The sequence below is a fragment of the Lolium rigidum genome, chromosome 3 (genome assembly GCF_022539505.1).
Source record: "Lolium rigidum isolate FL_2022 chromosome 3, APGP_CSIRO_Lrig_0.1, whole genome shotgun sequence".
Taxonomy (NCBI): Eukaryota; Viridiplantae; Streptophyta; class Magnoliopsida; order Poales; family Poaceae; genus Lolium; species Lolium rigidum.
The window spans coordinates 309,200,196-309,205,467 of record NC_061510.1 but is presented as its reverse complement, the minus strand read 5'-3'; positions in this window follow the sequence as shown (position 1 = coordinate 309,205,467).

Genomic DNA, 5,272 nt, shown 5'->3' with positions numbered 1-5,272 from the left:
ACGAGCCCTCGCCGACGACGAGCCCCTCGCCCTCGCCGACGACGAGCCCCTCGCCCTCTCCAGGACGAGCCCCTCGCCCTCTCCAGGACGAGCCCCGGCCCTCTCCCACGACGAGCCCCTCCGCATCTCCCGGTCTGCACCCCTCTCATCTCTCCCCTCTCGATCTGTTCTTCTTCATCAGTTCACAAAATCGAATTGAACTGCTGTGCATTGCTTGAAATTGGAACTCGCCGTGCGCTTAGGTGTGTGCTAATTGCATCATTTTGTTCTTCCGCAGATGGACAGACGCTGGATTACAACAAGAATTAGAAGGCTTTCCCCGAACACACAAAGGGAGTGGCAGTAGTTTATGCAGCTTTGTTCGCTTGAGTGCTGCCAATGATGATCAGGTGCTGTGCCCATGTCGTAGCTGTCTTAACCGGTGCACAAAACCTCTAGATGTAGTAGAGGCTCATTTGCTTCTTTTTGGGATGGCAAGCACTTATGACCGATGGGTCTTCCATGGAGAACCATTACATCCTGTACCTGAAGCTGGACATGGAGGACAAGGAGGTGCACCTGAAGCCGGACATGGACATGGAGGTGAACCTGAGGCTGGACATGGAGGTGAACCTGAGGCTGGACATGGAGGTGATGCAGGGGCACACCATGTTGGTGGAGGTGATGCAGAGGCACACTATTTTGGTTTGCAAGAGGAAGATGGTTACGAAGATGATAGAATTCCTGATCTGCTTGCTGATTTGTACAAGTCAGAACCGCAAGGTGCTGGAAAGGACACTATATTTGCTGAGTTGATAGAGGAAGCCAAGCGCGCAGCCAGCGATGGGGGTACAATGTCAAGGTTTTCACTCACAGTCAAGTTACTTCAGGCCAAGTCGTACTACCGGATTAGCAACGTTGCATTCAACGCGATACTCCTGATTTTGGCCTTGCAATACCCTACTAGCTCAATACCAAAGTCATACGAGGAGGCACTTAGCATAATCGGCAGGTTGGGACTTGGTTATGATAGTATCCATGTGTGCCCGAATAATTGTGTATTGTTCCGGAAGGATTATGCCAAGGAGAATAATTGCCCCAAGTGCAAAGCCTCCAGATGGAAAGATGCTGATGGTAGGAGACAGATCCCAGAGAAGGTGCTGAGGCACTTCCCATTGATTCCAAGGCTGCAAAGAATGTTTCTTTCAAAGGAGCAATCAAAGGAAGTACAGTGGCACAAACTGAAGCGGCAAGACGTGGAGAATGATCTCAGTCATCCAGCAGACGGGGATGCATGGAAGGATTTTGACAATATTCATAAAGACTTTGCCGCCGATGCCGGGAACATAAGGCTTGGACTTGCCACGGATGGTTTTAATCCCTACGGGAATATGAGCAACTCCTACAGCATGTGGCCTGTATTCGTGGTGCCATACAACCTTCCGCCGTGGGCATGTATGGATCAGTCCAACTTCATGCTTGCATTGCTAATCCCTGGTCCATCCTCTCCAGGAAAAGATTTTGATGTCTTCATGGAGCCTTTGATGGAAGAGCTGCAGGAGCTTCGGAAAGGTGTAAAATCGTATGATGCCAATAGTCCGGACAAGTTTGATCTCCGTGCTGCAATCTTATGGTGTATTCATGATTATCCGGCACCGCACACATTGTCGTGGAGGGCCACAGCTGGTTACCAGGCATGTGTGCGTTGTGACAAAGAGAATTGCTCCAAGAAATTAAGGAACAAAATCTGCTTTATTGGGCACCGCCGTTGGCTACCTCGGCAACATCCTTGGAGAAATAGCAAAGAATTCGATGGTGCTTCTGAAAGCCGTGAGAAGCCAGCGGAATTCACTCCGAAGAGCTCGAAGCAACAGCTTGATAGGGTTAGAGATGTGATACCAGTGCAAGCTTCGAAGAAAAGGAAACGTGAGGACGGCCGTTGTTGGAGCCGTAGATCATGTTTGTGGGACTTGCCATACCGGGAAGATCTAAAGCCGAGGCATAATCTCGATGTAATGCACATCGAGAAAAACATCTCGTGACAATTTGATTGGTACTTTCATGAACATACAAGGCAAGACCAAAGACACCGTCAATTCAAGGCTTGATTTGGAAGACATGGGCATAAGACGTGACTTGCATTTGCAGCCTGTTTCAGCCGACTCTTTTGAGATGCCACAGGCGTGGTATACAATGAGTAAACAAGAAAAAATTGCTTTTTGTGAATTCATAAAAGCTCGTGAGGTTTCCAGATGGGTACGCGTCTAACATATCCAAGTGTGTTGCTTCTGATAAGTGCAAGCTTCAAGGGCTGAAGACCCATGACTGTCATATATTGCTTCAAAGGATCTTATCGGCTGGCCTTCGAGGAACAATCCATGAAGACATATATGAAGCGGTTGCTGAGCTTGGAAATTTCTTCAGAGAGCTGTGCCGCAAAACACCGAAGAGAGACGTTCGGGACAGACTTGAAAAGGAAATCGTAGTTATTCTTTGCAAACTTGAGAAGATCTTTCCCCCATCTTTCTTCGACGTGATGGTGCATTTGGCCATCCATTTACCAAAAGAGGCAAGGCTTAGAGGCCCAAGGTGCATTACGGTTGGATGTACCCAATCGAAAGAAGGTTGCTAACATTGAAGCGTTATGTCCGGAACAATGCCAGGCCGGAGGGATCGATTGCCGAAGCATATATTGTTGATGAGTGCCTGACATTTTGCTCGAGATACTTCGACGATGTTGAAACAAGATTCAACCGTCCAAGTAGAAATCCGGAGCGGGATGATTCACATATTGGTGATCTGTCTGTTTTCAAACACGGTGTGAAATTTATTGGAGCCTCTCAATATGTGTATGCAGGTGAGGACTATGACAACATGGTGTGGTATGTGCTCCGAAGTTGCCCTGAGGTTGATCCATACATCGAGTACGTTTCTCTTCATCCCCATATATAGATAGGTTATTGCAAAGCATGTCCAAATAATAATTAGGATCTATTTTCTCGTTGCCATTCCAGCTCGTGCAAACAAGAGTTGAACCAACGAGGTGGTCGGATCAATGTTGATAGATGGCTTGCCAAGAACTTTGCTAGATGGTTTCGGACTCATGTGAGATCTTTAGCTGGTTTATTTCTCGAAGATTGGAAAAGTTCATGATATAAATTTTCCGTGTGTGTTACTCACCCCCGGTTGATTTTTTGCGGATTGGAAAAATGCGAAATGATGTCTCGTCCCGATCTCTATGCTTTGGCGTGCAAACCAGATTTTAGAGTGAGACTATATTCGGCATGTGTTGTTGACGAGTGTTCGGTACCATACTCGTTGACCGCGAGAAGAACAGAAAGACACAAAATAGTGGAATCGTTTCGAGGGAGATCATGATGGCAACAAGATTGACTTCTTTGGTCACCTGAAATCCATCATCGGATTGCAATACAACTCCAGCCGGTGGCGTCCATCGGTCGGCTTGTCCTCTTCCGTGTGACCTGGTTTGACCTTGGTGGTAGGAAACCCGGATTCGACGATGATGGACACTTCAAGAGTGTTAACACGTAAAAGTTTTGGTACAAGACCGATCCTTTCATTCTCGACATCACAAGCAACCAAGGTCTTTTATGTGCCAGACACTAAGTTGAAAGGAAAATGGCAAGTTGTGCAGAAATTTCACCATAGACATCTATGGAGTGTAAAAGAAAATGAACAGGGACCCGGTGTTGCTGTACTATCATATCAAGATGAAGATTCCAGCCAAGTTCCCGTGCAAGAAAAAGAAGGCACCGCACGGAGTAGGACGAGAAGTGACCAGGAACGTGTGCTACTTGAAAAAGTCATTGTGGACAAACTGAAGAAACGGAGCAAGGAGGTTGTGCCTGAAGAAATCGAGGAGGTTGATCAGACAATGTACCAATATTGCAGTGATGATGGTGATGATGGAGGAAATAGGACTAGGAATCGTCCGAGCTTCCGAAGAAGATGAATAGCAGTTTGAATCTGTAGTTTGTGTAATGGATGAATAGCAGTTTGAATCTGTAGTTTGTGTAATGTCAGTTTATTTCAGATTATGTGTCAGGTTGTTTGGCCCAGAATTTATGTTGAACATGCCAGCTTGTTTTCCCCAGAATTTATGTTGAATATGTCAGCTTTTTGTTCCCAGAATTTGTGCCCAATTTTTTTGGGGAATCCATGCCCAATTTTTAGGGGAATCCATGCCCAATTTTTTCAATACATGGCTGACGCCGGCGACCATATATGGGCGGCGCCGCCGTGCATGGCTGACGCCGGCGACCATATATGGGCGGCGCCGCCGTACACATTTTCAACAGTAACTCATTTTCAACAGAACACATTTTCAACCGAACGTAATTGCACACATACATAGACATGGTTCAAATTCAGGAACTAAACATTGTGGCACGAACAGTACAAATGTTTGGAATTACAACACAATAACTCTAGCATATACTCTAGCTTCTTCTCCTCCCGACCAACGGATCACCGAATTCACCCTAATTTCAGTTCGTACACATCACCCGGGTACAACGCATGACAAAAGCTACGTATAGCACCCAAACCATGAAGCCTCTCATTTTCTTTGGTTCAGTGGTTGCTCGTTTCCTTGCAGCAGGCGAAACTTTTCTTCCCGGAGCCTCTCAATTTCTACCTGGAGCCTCTCAATTTCTTCATCTCGATCCCAAACAGCATCACGCAGATCACGAACTAACTCTTTGTGACGTGCATCCAGCGGATCATCAATCCACTTAAACACTTGACACCCTATTCCATCAGCAATCTGAGAGATGAAGAACAAAAGAGGATAAGTAAGGCATAGTAGAAAAGAAACTTCAGAAGACGGCAGCTCCAGGAAATTCAGAATGGGGGCGGGGGGGGGCGTGCTCGAAGACTAACCGAGCGAATTTTGCAGTTCCGGTATCTTCTCCCAGGATTCGGATCACTCCAAGAAATCCATTGCGGCATCTTCTCGCCACAGTCACATACGTCGGCGGGCTCATAATCGAATGGCCGCTGCCGATACGGGATGGGCGTGCCCGGCCGCCGCCGGCGACGCGACGACGCTCCTGACCTAGAAGAACTGCCCGAGCAGGCTGGGAACTGCGCCGCCATGCAACAGATGCACCTGGTCGGAGGGATTTTGGTCGGAGGAGGAACCCTAGATGCACCTGGTCGGAGGGATTTTGGTCGAGGTGGAGGGATTTTGAAGACAACTGATTAGTCTATCATGTCTATATACATGGACAACCATACTTTTGTCAACAACACTATTGTAGCAAAGCGGTAG